At 40.5% G+C, this 14,550-nt stretch overlaps 1 long non-coding RNA gene across 1 annotated transcript in view; it reads right to left on the bottom strand.

The window, feature by feature from the left end:
* Positions 1 to 841: 841 nt before the first annotated feature.
* Positions 842 to 14,550, bottom strand: part of LOC122183506 — a 28,745-nt gene continuing 15,036 nt past the window's right edge. Inside the window, exons 2-3 of the long non-coding RNA XR_006180273.1 lie at positions 2,132 to 2,267; positions 842 to 1,614 (exon numbers count right to left, since the gene is read on the bottom strand). This is a non-coding gene — a long non-coding RNA (uncharacterized LOC122183506). The remainder of the gene's footprint in view (positions 1,615 to 2,131; positions 2,268 to 14,550) is intronic.

The raw sequence follows: 14,550 nt of genomic DNA, 5'->3' as shown, positions 1-14,550 counted from the left end.
CACCCACAGATAGAGACTTCAACAATTAAAGAAAAAGGGGAAAATACTGGTAAGCAATACATAAAAGCAGGTGAGGAAGGTAGACGTAGCAGTCAGTCTTTGATTCTGATGCTTCACATATGTGGATTGAAAACAGCAGAACTCTTGTGACCTGGAGAACATGCAAGGTGCACATGATCCTAGACAGGTCTCTGGCATCAGAGGTCTTGGCTTTTGCAGGACCATAGCGATGTCCCATGATATCTGCAGGATAAGTGAGACTGTGGTGAGCCATGACGAGGGCATACAGGAGAAAGTCCTACTCTACATGAGAAGACTTCAGGGTAGTATTTAGACTCTTAGAAATTATGATGGCATAAGGCCCATGTCATGCTGACAATGGCAGTAGCTCTCTACCCCCACATTCCTCCTCACCATAGATTTCAGTTAGAGGATCTTCAAACAAATATTTCAGCATCACTGTAAAAAAAACCGTACAGCTCTTTCCCCACCTGCAAACATATTGTCTGGTTTTATTTTTTGTGCCTACATGTAGGTAGTGTAAGTAATTTTTTATTACTGACATGAATCCTAATATGTGGAAATATTTTCATTGCTATTTTCATGTCACAGAGTTATCCAGATCAATCTGTGCCTATGACAGGGGGCAGCAGGCCTGCAGGTCCCCAGACCCAAAAATAGGAAGGGAAAAGGGGAAGAGTAGGAAAATGGGAGCTGAGCCTGAAAACAGTACAATGGCAACGATCTAGGGAGGAAACTTAATTTTACTAAATATGATATCAGAATACAAGATAATACAATATAATACAATATAATACAAAATAATTGGAATTGAGGCTAATAAATCAAATAAAATGAGAGAGAGAGTGTCCGAAACTGAAAACCATGACTTTGACTTGAAGGTGCACAGCTGGGGAGCACACCCACACACTGCCAGGCAGTGAGAGAGAGAGAGAGTCCTGTGACTTCCTCCTGTGAACTATCTTCCTCTCTGGACGTGAAGTCGTCTGGAGTATGTACTTCTTTCTCTTCTGAGAACCAGGTATCTGAAAAGTTGTCAGCCCATTGAACTGGAGTATTAACTCTTTAATTCCCAGTGCTTTACATGATGTTATGATATAGAGTGCAAATAACAAAATTATAAAACTGTGACAATACTTTTGAAACTAATTGTGCCTGGAAAACCAGGAGAATTCTGTAAACTGAAGTAGTGTTCATAGGATTATTTCTAACACTCCTGAAGTGTTTTGCATCCCTTTAACTAAAGGACTTCATGGAGTTTTCTCATTTGCTTGTTTGTACGTGTTTTTAACGGGAGACTGTGAGGTGCATTTTGTATAATCAGTGACAACAGCACTTAAGTAATCTTTTCCTTTTGGTAAAAGAATCCTTGTTCTTTTGAAAGTACAATTTTTAAAAGATTTGATTCAGTTCAGTGCTTGATTTGGTACAGTTGGTCTTTTCTTACTTATGTCTTCTCAAGTTCTCTTAGGTAAGGAAGTGACAATAAATCACAACATCTACTGATTGCAAAGAAAAGCTCTTTGCTGTATTTACAGACTACTCCCAGGCTTCCTTTTGCACAGGGGACTTGACAGTTCTTTTAGCTGATACCTGAAAAACATCCCAAAGAGAAACAGGTGTTACACTAGGAAGTAAGAAATCTCAGTTTGATGGCAGATAATGGTACAGCAATACAGCCAGGAGAAATTCAAAGCAAGCTTCTAGGTAACATATTAGTGAATGCATTCTTCATTGATGATGAATTGATAATGCTGAAGTTGAAAACTCATAATTATGTTTTCTTCTGAGAGGTCTAGTGCATGCATACAGCCATGGAATGAAACTGTGTTTGCAGCATCAATGTAGATGTCGGTACTGTTAGCACCAGTGTGGCTCAGCAGTGACTGGCATCAACTGATGGTGTGCAAATGAGGAACACAGCTGTGCCTATGAGAACAATTGCATGGTTGTTTCAAATGAAAATCACAGATGGCTATGGAGAAAACAGAAAGAAAATGGAAAAACAAGCAGACATACAAATGTCAAAACAGATGTAAGTGCTTTCAAGCCTGATTGGTTGTGTTTGTGCTTATTTGACATCGATGTAAAAGACAATATATAGACAGACCAATTTCCCTGAGCAAGTCAGTTCATTTTGAGAAGTCAGTCGTTGGATCCTCTGAAGGCTTCGTATATTATGTATGAATCAGTGCACAGTGGTTTCCAAATGTAGATGACGCTTGAGAGGCAGTTAGCATGCATTTCTATTGGGAAATAGAAAATACGGCAATTTAAATCAGGCATAAACTATGTTGTGGGTGGCTTCAGTTTTGTGGGAGTATATTTCCTGGCATTTTGCATTTCATTTTAGTTCTTAATACAGCTGCTCATCAAGTGGATATTTAATCTCTACAGTCAGTACGAGGATCACAGATCTCACCAGATTAAGACATCAATTTAAACTACTGAGGAGATCATTTGACCCATCCCTGTTTGAAACAGACATGGTTTAATCCATTTTCCAAAAATGGCTTTTATTTGCACATGCAAGAGACTATAGTTTTGAGCCTTTCTTACCAATTACAGGCCAAAGGTATTTAAAAAACCTGGATCACTGATTCTGATTTTACCCCTCCATTTATAAGAGAAAGACTGAGCTCTCTGAGGATATATTAGCATATGGAGACCACTTATTTGCCCAAGTTTTTGCTCTATACACTACTAAAAAATAAAATAAAAATTTCTGTTTTGACGCATATAAAAACTTTTCTAGTACTGTAAACACAGAGTAAAGAAAATGCTTCACGAAAACAGTAGCACTTTAGTATTTGATTTGTAAATAAACAGTATGGTGACTTTGATTATGAAAGACAAAGTTTTTCATTCAGATGTGATGATTCTTTTATGCAAGTGTTTTACTAACCCCCACAAAATATGATTCTCCAAGATGGGCAGCCAATGAGGCATGTTTTAAGTGAGGCGAAAGAAAGACACTGTAAATGCCTGAGTTTCTAAGTAAGCTTCATGCTCTACATGTAATAGCTACTTCTAGGGTCCAAAGCAAGCATCTTTTGTTGTGATCAGAAAAATGCAGAGTTTTGGAGGACTTTAAGCTAGTATTGCTATCTGTGGCACAGGCTGAGAGAATCATAGAATCATAGAATTGCTCAGGTTGAAAAAGACCTTCAAAATCATCAAGTTCAATCACAACCTAACTAGACTGTCCTAATTTGAACAACACTCCATGAAATCATGTTCCCGAGCGCCACATCCAGACGGTTTTTAAACACATTCAGGACTTAACCACCTCCCTGGGGAGCCTTTTCCAGTGCTTAACAACCCTTTCTGTAAGGATGCTTTTCCTAAAATCCAACTTTTCCTTTCCTGGCACAACTTGAGGCCATTTCCCTTCATCCTATCACCTGTCACCCATCACCAGTGAGAGGAGACCAACCCCACTCTCACTGCAATCACCTTTCAGGTATATAAAGAGAGCAGTAATGTCTCCCATCAGCTTCTTCTTCCCCAGACTAAACAGCTCCAGTTCCTTCCCAGTGCCTCACAGGGCACATTCTCCAAGGCCTTCATCAGCCTAGTCATCAGCACCTGCTTGAGCACCTTAATATCCTTGCTGTATTGAGGTGCCCAAAACTGAACATGGTGCTCATGGTGGGGCCTCACCAGTGCCAAGTACAGGGCAGAATTACTTCCCTAGTCCTGCTCTCCGCACCATTCCTGTTACAAGCCAGGAGGCCATTGGCCTTCTTGGCCACTTGGGCACACTGCTGGCTCATATTCAGCTGACTGTCCATCAGTACACCAAGGTCCTTTTCCACCAGGCAGCTTTCCAGCCACTCCTCCCCAACCCTGTAGGGTTGCCTGGTGTTGTTATGACCAAAATGCAGGAACCAGAACTTGGACCTACTGAAACTCATACTGCTTGCCTTGGCCCATCAATCCAGTCTATCCAGATCCCTCTGTAGTGCCTTTCTACCCTCCAGCAGAACAACACTCCCTCCCAACTTGGTGTCATGTGCAAACTTACTGAGGGTGTATTCAATCCCCTCATCAAGATCATTGATGAAGATGTGGAATAGGAGTGACCCCAGTACCATGCCCTGGGGAAACTGGTTGGCTGGTTACAGACCAAGGGTTGTGATTAATATTTCTGTGTCAGGGTAGAGGCTGGTCACAAGCAGTGTTTCTTGGGGTTTGGTTTTGAGACCAGTGCTTTTCAACATCTTCATCAATGACATAGACAATAGAATCAAGTGCACTCTCAGCAAGTTTGCAGATGACATCAAGCTGAGCTGTGCAGTCAATACACTGGAGGGAAGCCATCCAGAGAGACCTGGAGCTGGAGAAGTTTCCCCATGAGAGTCTAATGGGGTTCAGTAAGGCCAAGTGCAGGGTGTTGCACTTGGGTCGTGGTAATTCCCAGTATTTATACAAACTGGGGGAAGATCTCCTTGAGAGCAGCCCTGCAGAGGAAGACTTGGGGGTCCTGGTGGATGAGAAGCTGGACATGAGCCAGCAGTGTGTGCTTGCAGTCTGGAAGGCCAACTGTGTTCTGGGCTGCATTAAAAGAAGAGTGTCCAGCAGGGACAGGGAGGTGATTTTCCCCCTCTACTCAGCTCTTAGAGGCCTTATCTGGAGTTCTGTGTCCAGGCCTGGGGCCCACAACATGAGAAAGACATGGAGCTCTTGGAATGGGTCCAGAGAAGGGCCACCAAGATGATCAGAGGGCTGGAGCACTGCTCTTATGAGGAAAGGTTGAGGGAACTGAGCTTGTTTAGCTTGAAAAAGGAAAGACTCCGGGGAAACCTCATTGTGGCTTCCCAGTACTTAAAGGGAGCATATGAACAGTAGAGGCAATGGCTGTTTACAAGGGTAGGTAGTGATAGGACAAGGGGAATAGTTTTAAACTAAGACAGGGGAGGTTTAGTTTAGATATTAGGAGAAATTTGTTCACATAGAGGGTGGTGACGCACTGGAAGGGGTTGCCCAAGAAGGTTGTGGATGCCCCATATATCTAGAGGCATTCAAAGCCAGGCTGGATGTGGCTCTGGGCAGCCTGGTGTAGTGGTTGGCAATGCTGCACATAGCTGAGAGGTTGAAACTAATTGATCATTGTGGTCCTTTTCAATTCAAACCATTCTATATGGTGATATGATATGACATGATTGATATATGATATCACTAATGACTAGCTACCAACTGGTTTTAACTTCATTGACTGCAACACACTGTGCCCAGCCATCCAGCCAGTGTTTCATCCAGCAGAGTATGCCCATCCAAACTGTGGGCAGCCAGCTTCTGCATGAGGATGCTGTGAGGGACAGTGCCAAGGGCTTTACTGAAGTCCAGGTAGACCACATCAACACACTTACTGCACTTACTTTCATCCACTGAGTGGGTCACCTTGTCATAGAAGAGAGGAGGGCTGAGGAGCTGAGAAGAGTGAAGGGTTGAGGGCTCAGGAGGGCTGAGGAAGAGGGGTGGGCTTACTGGGTGGAGTGCTCAAAATTAAAAGCAGATTTGCCTTTGTTCTTGGAAATATCTCTGCCCTACATACACATCGCCTATACTCTAGGTACAGATGGGGAGATAAGGGTGCGATTCCAGCCTCCAGAAGAAATTTCCAAGGACTGGGCAGGCCAGTAGTGGGACACACCTATACCCTATGTCAGCATGCACAGATTGTCACTCTGGGATTGAAATTATGTTGACTAACTAAAGACCTCAGAAGGTGCAGAAACACTTGTGTGGCCACATCGCTAGTAGGTACAAAGCTAGGTCTGGAGTATCTAAACAAGCTTCTTTTATCCCTGTAGCTCTCTGAGGTGAGAAGAATTAACTACCTAGATTTCTGCATTCTCAGGATAGTTTCATTGCACTCCTAGGGCTAGACCAGGCTCTCCTAGGCACCCTGCTCACTTGTGAGAAGTGAGGCAATGACAAGTTGCATAGACGGCTCCACTAGCTATGAAAGAAGGATTTGGGGCATCAACTTGGAATGCAGCACTGTTGTTCAGAAGAAAGCTATACTCTTTCTTGTTTGAAGCCAACCAGCTTGCTCTATTCAAAGAAAATGGTATTGTAATGAAAAAATGTTTGCTAACCGAACAGGTCTCCCTATATTCTGCTTGCTCTAGTAACCCTGCAGAGTGGAAAGAGATCAGCCCTGGAGTTTTAATAATATGGAGCTGCAGCTTTGCTTTGCAAATGAACAGACTTGTAATAGTGTCTGCTAAAACTATTTGTGCCAAAACAAACATAAGGAAAGATTTTTTTCCATGTACCAAAGTCTCACTTAAGCATTTGCCAGAGAGCATATTTTACTTTTCCTGTCTTCTCTTCTGTCTGTGCCAGAGAAATTAAGATGCTGCAGATAGGTAACTGTCAACCAGCAGCTTGGTATGGGATGACTACCTGACAAGACGTGGGCTCCAACTTACGTAGTTTTCTCTATATGCAGAGAAAACTCTTTAGTTTCAGCATTTTTAAAAGAGCTCAGGGCTGGGGTCTGCATTTTTCTGCAGTAAGCTCATGAAGTTGGATTCCCCTTGGACTTGCAAACCTTGGCCACATTCATATTTTACTTGAGCCACTCTGCACAACTGATACTTCTGGTGTTTATTTTTCTTGATTTGAAATAATTCTTATTTCCCTCTGAGGAAATCTTTCCTGGTAATGACCACTAGTTATAACATGCAGGCCATTATCCTCAGCTCTTCTCCCATGGCTCTATCTCACCTCATCCATCACACCTAGACATGAGGTCAAAGGTTGCCACAAAATGGGGGAAAAAATCATTTTTTTAAAGAATTGAATTATTTTGCTTAAAAACTTTGTCCTGAGGTTAGCTATTCAAGCCACAGTGGCTCAAGTGGCCTTCTGTAGCAATGGAGACCCAAAATTTCACAGTGGGGTGAAATTTTTGCTGGCAGCCTTGGGCATATTGATACCAAAAACACATACAATCATACTGAAAATGATCAGGAGATGCTCAGTGCACTTCTGCCACTGTGCTTATTCTTATTTCTTTGGTATGTGTTTATCAGTGTGTGTGGTGAGAAATGTCTCTGCAGGTGAGATGCGTACCCAGACTTTTTCCTCACAGCTGCAAATGTTTCCCTTCCAAACCTGCATGTTGTGGCTGGATCCTCAACTAGGAGGAATTTGAGGGGAGTCTGTTCTTTCTCTCTGCCCCAAGACTGAAGCATTTATAGAATTACAGAGGCATGAGATATACTTTTCCCATAAATTGAAACAGGCTCAGGCAATTCTGAGGATTCACAAATGGTTAGAAATGGCAACAAACAATACGTAGGATACCATGGGAAACTCAGACTTGTGAAATTTGCATTTCAGTGTTGCAGATCATAGAATCATAGAATCACAAATGGCTTGGGTTGGAAGGGATCCTAAGGATCATCAAGATCAAAGCATTTCAATTAGTTTTGACTGAAGCTGACTTATGTTGGTGGTTTGGCTAGGCTAGCTGGCCATCTCAACTTCTGATTTATCACCAGCTACAGTAAGTGTAAAATACGGAAAGCTTGCATCGCATCAAGCCATTTGATTTATCAATCATTCCAGAAAATGGTGTCATTCATGCAGCTGTCCTGCATAGGTATAGGCCTTATTCTGTATTTTCCCCAGTTCCTTTACCTTATCAGGAAGAGGAAATTTCAGGAGTACTTTTCAATCATAAATATTATAAAACTTCAGAATGCTTTACTGAGTTGTAAATCTGAATTATCATTTTCATTTGACTATAAAATGGAAGCTGAAGCTTATATTTGAGCTCCTCTGTAACAGGTGAATGGCTTTCAGGAATATCTCCCAGTCTTTCTAGGAGATGAAATTAAAATAAAGCTTTTTGCAAACAGATTCTTTTAGATACCAACCATCAACCTCTGTCTGAGTAACAATGGCTCTTGAAATAACTGTCCCTTCTAGATTAGACTCAACAATAATAAACTTGGTGACCATTCTATATTATTTGAAATATGAATTTTCAAGATCAGGGAGTCCTGTGTCCTTTCAAGCTGTTGTTAAGAATTCTGATTTGCTGTACACTGCTTTAATGGAAAAAGGCACTTCTGCTGCCTAATTAAGAGAATCCTCATCATTATCTGATGTTATTTAATCTGACTCTGAAGGTAAATCCTCCTCATTCTCACTTTGCCTCTCTCTTTTCTGTTCACATGGTTAATTCATCATTATTCCTTCTCTTTCTTATCATGGCGTTAGTTGAATATTTCTTGAGCACTGCTAACCTGCTGGTCTCCAGCACATTATTTGTTTATAATATTATCTGTTTTCATCCAAATGTTGGCAGATTATCTGAATCAAACTGAACAATGAAATGTGAGCTTTCTACCTCCCAAAGTCCACACACATCAAGCTATGCTTTCTTCCATCTTAAGTCATGCTGCCTGTTGGCTCTCTGCTTGATATGTGAAAATCCACACAATTCAAAAGTTTTACAGATGAAATACAATATCATTAACTAGACACAATGCAAAGAATACTGGGAGGTTATGCATGTAGTAATGGGTGAAGTATTATGGATGCTGAAATTCAGCAGACAGTGACCAACTTCTGGTTCCATTGAAGTTTCTGTTGTATTCACTAAAATCACAATTTGAAATAAATAACCCTTCAGTTTTCAAGGGAAGTTTAGGCCTCTTAAGACTGAATGCAGAGAACAGGGAGACAAGAGGGACTACTAATAGTTATATAAGCTATCAAGTAAAAAGAATTTCTTACGTGTAATTTTGCTTGTAATTTTTATTTTAATGAGCATCTTCCTTTATACTGAAGGAATGGCCAGGAGAAGCTGGAAACTGCTTTGTTTCCTGTGGACAAATGATTGCAGAAATATCTTAAAGAGAAAGAAAATTCCTTCTAGATATGAGGTAGAAATGGGAATACATTTTTTTTTTTAATCAAGTTACCTCTTTGATCAGATTTTTAATGTGGCTTCTTCTTAAAAGAGATGTTTGAAGAACTCTATTATTGGAAATATCATGGCTGTACAAGAACAGTACTGGAATATTGTCATGGTACTTTGACACCTTATCATCTAAGTGTTGAAATCCAGTGTGGAGTGATGGAATTTGCAAAACCTTGCCATGAGTTTCAGCCCTTCTGGCAAGCACAGCATTATCTGATGACGTGTCACTTGGTGGGGATTAGGAGACAAGAGAAAAGAGAATGTGGTCTTTGTACAAGCTATGGTATTTGAACTGAAGCTGCATTTCAGTAAAAGTTTGTAAGTTTACAAATGTACATTGATACTCTTATTGATATCCAAATTTATTTTCTTGTCTTATAGTTTTATGATAAAAAGTATTCCTTTTTTTTTTTTTTTTTTTTTTTTTTTTCATAATAACTACTGTAGCCATGGAGAGAACCAAATATTGTTATTTCATTTATTTGTGAAACAAATTTGTGAAACAAATTATGTCCTCTGCAGGCTTCCCTTCATAATATGCATTGGGTTTGCAGTTTACAAGAACACAAACACTGGTTTAAGCACTCCCTGCTCTCTGACATAGAAGATGAAACAGCAGAATTGCCACGCACATCTATGATTTTAGAGCAAAAGCTACAGCTCACTGTGTCTCTCTAACTCAGAAGTAATTGTCAGAACAGAGATGTTCATCTGTATCTGCCCTCTGTGCCTCTAATGAATGAAACATGGCTGTCAGAATTAAAAGGGATAGAGTTATGGTAACAAAGTTGGAGTACTGTTGAGTGTGATTCAGTAAGATTATAGAGTTATCCTCATTATCAATTGTGGTTCATTTTTCAACAACTACAGTAGTCAGTTTTTGGTTACGGTGATTGCCTACCCAGAGTCCTTTCAAGAACATCCTTTGATATTTTCAACTGTTTTCTGTGTGTTTGCATGCTGGATTTACGTGTATTTTCCTGACTGTACAATATAGATACACTTCATCAGCACAGCCAGAGCTGCCGCTGGACAACTCCATTAATTCTGTTTACATTTGCATTTGCCTCAGCCTCATTCAACTGAAAAATCTACCCTTTGCTTCCAATTATGCTTGTTGGAAACCTAGCCAGGTTCTGCATAAGGCAGAACTTGAAGCTGATCCTGATAAAATTCTGAGTTACCAATTCGTATCTGACAAAAACAACAGTTTTGCCCTAATTAATATTTACGTGTGCTGATGGTGAAATTTGAGAAGATAAATGCAACTGCTTTGAGTTGAGTGTGAAAGGGGATGTCTCATCTACTGGACCTCCTGAACTTCTGTGGGGATTCCTTTGCTTTAGAAAAGTCAGTGCAGGGCGCTGAAGCATCTGATAAAAGACATTTTCCCTGGAGATCTGGTTTGCTATGAAAGGCTACATAGGATGGATGACATGGTTCTTATGAAAGAACAAAAAGTGAAAGCGTGAATATCTACTTACATAAGTGTATGAAACAGAGAAAGCATGGGTGTTTGCATCCCATCATAATCACTGCCATGTCCTAAGGCTCAGCTGATACTCACTGGCAGCTTTTCACTGATGTCAAGCATTAATGCCAATTGAAGTTCTAGGTGAGATCCTTTTATACAGATTTTTCATGGTCCCACCAGTAGTACACAATTTCTCCATAAAAGCTGATAGTGACACAGGCACATGTACTGGGTATATGGACAGTCAGATTTTTAGAGAGGTGAAGTTTTTCATACACCAAATAGAAGTCTCTGGTGTTTGCTTTCTGCGCATGTTTAGATTGCATTTGCTGTCAATGAAAGTGCTGACATTACTCTGTGAGGACTTGTTTCCAGTTATGCTTGTGCTGGTGGAAGATTTCAAAGTAGGCCAGCTCAGTTTTATCTTGTCCTTTCACACTGTTTGTAATGAGGCAGAGAGGAACACTGTAAATACAAGGGGTAGAGGTTCTTTGATGCTTGGTTGGCAATGCCACAGGAAAATAAAAAACTGTATAAATAAAATACTTCCAGGGTGGTTATACCTCAGCTTAATGCTACATCGATCTGCTTGTGCTGCAGATTGGCAGGAAGCACTTATGCCATTAATTAGAAAGTCACAGGAGCAAACATTTGTAACATGCTTCATTTTCTATGAATAAAAGTGTGAACAAACAGAACAGTGACTGACAGGACTAAGGACACTCTGGTAGGAATATATCTGGGCTGTTCTGAAATGCCTGGGGAATCAGGCAAATAAAAACATCTAAATGTTTTTTTTTCTGCTTGGGGCAGTTTCTCTCTTTCAGAAATACTAAGCTGGAGACAGTCAGCCAGTCCTACCATAGTTTTATGTACTGTCTTTCTGACTGCTTTTTTTCTTCATTTAGGCGCTAATGCCTACTGTATATGTAGTTACAATTATTTTTAAACTAATTTCTAAGGAATCTGTATACTGTGTAGAGGAAGAGAGTAGGTGTTGCAGCAAAAGTGTTTGTTCTTCAGGGGTTGCAGATATAATTTTCTGCTTCATGGATGTGGGTGACATCACCATTTACACGTGCTCTCAGTCACTATTTTGTGTGCTTAATTATTCTTCCTCCATTTGTGAATTTACGGAGAAAAAAATCTGTTTCATGGTTTGTGGTGAAGAAGAAAAATGATGTACAATTTCCACAGTTGTGGTTTGCTATAGACTATTTTTTTATGGATCCTGTTATGGATTTTATTTTACACTGTCTTGTTTTATGTGTAGATATAGCATGAATACCACTGAAACAAATTTCAAAGAGAACCAAGTCTGCTGTGGTTAATTTTCCTTCCTACTATCATCTCATTCTGACTATGGATAAAAGGACTTGTTTCTTGATTTAAAAAAAACTGCTGCAGAATTCAGGGGAGAGTGGGAAGAAGAAATGGTATGTAAGGATACTTCCACTGCAGGCCTGGGCATGTGTATAGAAAATACTATATTATGTAATAAGTTTATGTTAAAATATTCAATAATCAGTGGCTGGAGGACAGAACATAGCCCAAATTCACTTGAAATGTAAGCTGAAAAACAGCATATTTCATTACAATTACATTTTAAAAAATGCCTTGCCATGCCTAGCATTCTTAAAATAAAGAATGTATTCCTTACCATCATTTCCTCTTATGCTGTTGGGACCAGCACCTGGTTACAGTGGAAAAAGGAAAATAACAGATGGAAAAAGGAGAACACTATGAAGATAGGCCAGACATGATGACTTCATTCACTCTTTTTCCCCCAGTTTCTTTCTTTGGGCCAGATCACTTCTTACAATCTGCTGCTAAGGCACCCAGGACAACAACAACAGGAAATTCCTCCAGGCTTTCCTCCAGCTGTGATTGCCCGATGACAGTGCCCCATCTTACCCAGTACCATGCACCAGCTCTGCACCTGAGGTTGCTGTATGAATTACAGTTTGAAGCAGGCACTACCATACTGAGAAATGTTCCGAGCAGAACAGCTCTCTATTTCAGTGACATCAGTTGAAAAATAAATGTCATTGCAATTTATTAATCATGACATTGCTTTCCGTGAATTGAAAAGTCATATTCCGTCTCAGTGTTAGTCTTTAAGATCTGCAAAGTAGTTGGCACAGATGTCAAGGCAGTTTCTTCTTGATGGGAGTGAAGTCCTGAAACAGTTCCTTTCCATAGAAGCTATGAAAATGTCACTTTTGTGGAGATGAGAAGAAAAGAGGGACATTTTGACTCTAAAGTTGTCCTGTCTCTAGGATGGGAAGGTCAGGAAGGCTGGGACCTTGCAATATTCAGCACAGAATGTGCATACCCAACATGACTTGCTGCACAACTTTCTGCACAAATGGGAAGGAGAAGAGGCCTAATGGACACAGAAGCAAAAGTGAGAGCAGGGAACAGAGTTCAAGGAAAGAAATGTATTTTACATTATTGTGGAAGATATATCTAGCAGACTGAAAGATGGGTATCTAAATTTTATGTTATTTCTCTTTACTTTGGAAATCCTCAGGTTGGTGGAGTCCTCCAGTACTCTTGTACCCTCTGTTCTTTCACTGACAGAAAATAGTTTCTTGCCACTATGTGAAGACACAGATATTTGTACTTTGTCCACTGCGGAAGAGTTAAGCCCTCATTTTATGCACCTTAGGTGAAAAAAAAAAAAAAAGGACTGAGTGACTTTTACTCATATACATTTAATTACAGATAAGAGAGTTGAAAAAAAAATGCAATAAAGGAAAAATTTTGGATAAAAATCAAACACACCTAAGAAGTTCTGTGTCTTTAAGATCCTGAGGGAAAACAGGGATATAAGATATTATCATGACAAGAGGCATTTATGGCAAGTCAGAAACAAATACAGAAGTGCAGTACATAAGATCGCAGATTCACCAAGTAAATGTGTCCCCATAGTAAGTGAGTTTGAATTCTGTAGGATAGGGACTGTGTCTTTGTTTTTGAACCAAAATACGGATACCTGATTTCTGATTTTCATGTGAGGTCTTAAAGATTGCCATAATGCAAGTAATGAATGGCATTACTAACTCCTGAAAATGATTTTGAAGTTCTTGCTCATAGAAGAAGCATGATTTATAAAAAGGTTCACTGTCCGTCTGTGGACAAGCTACACATCTGGTTGTGATCAGAGGTCAAATCATAGAATCATAGAATGGCTTGGGCTGGAAGGGACCTTAAAGCTCCCTGCTATTGGAGACATTGCAACCCTCTAGATCATTCTGTCCAGTATCCCGTTCATTCTGGCCCTGAACATCTCCAAGGACTGATCATCCACAGTTTCTCTAGGCAGCCTGTGCCTTTCTGCTCTCTGAGCAAAGAATTTCTTCCTAACGTCTAACATAAATCTTCGATCTTTTAATTTAAAAATGTTTCTTCTTGTCTTATCACTGCCCTATCAGCCTATGTACAAGTTCAGGCTCCCTCCTGCTTATAAACTCCCCTCAAGAAGGCTGAAATGAGGTCTCTGTCACATCTTCCCTCCTCCAAGCTTAACAAGCCCAGCTCCGTCAACCTTTGGTGCTTGTGGTGCTGAAGATGCTCCAGCCCTTCAATCATCTTCATGACCCTCCTCTGAATGCACAGTTCTACATCCTTCTTGTGCTGGAGAAATCAAGCCTGAACACAATACTACAGATGAGCCTCACAAGGGCAAAGAAAAGGGGAATGGTCTCCTCCCTTTCCCTGCTGACCTCCCTTCTTTTGATGGATACTGTTAGCTTTCTGGGCTACAAGAGGACATTCCTGGCTCGTGTCCAGTTTTTGTCCATCAGGACCCCCAAGTCCTTCTCCACAGAGCTACTGTCAATGGGTTCCTTTTCTAGTTTGTGCTCATAACTGAGATTGCCCTGACAGAATGCAACACCTTGTACTTGGCCTTGTTGAACCTCTTCTGTTTCCCATAGGCCCATTTTTGAGGGTCCAGAGGTCCTTCTGGATGGTGCCCTTTCCTTCTGTTGTATCAACTGTACCACTCAGCTTGGTATCGTCAGAAAACTTGCTGAGGGTACACTTGATCCCACTGTCAATATAATGTCTAAGGATGCTGAAGATCACGAGACCCAAGACAGAC

This window comes from Lagopus leucura, unplaced genomic scaffold (genome assembly GCF_019238085.1).
Source record: "Lagopus leucura isolate 7727_CA_CO unplaced genomic scaffold, USGS_WTPT01 Super-Scaffold_100018, whole genome shotgun sequence".
NCBI classification, from domain to species: Eukaryota; Metazoa; Chordata; class Aves; order Galliformes; family Phasianidae; genus Lagopus; species Lagopus leucura.
This window is presented reverse-complemented; position numbering and strand designations above follow the sequence as displayed.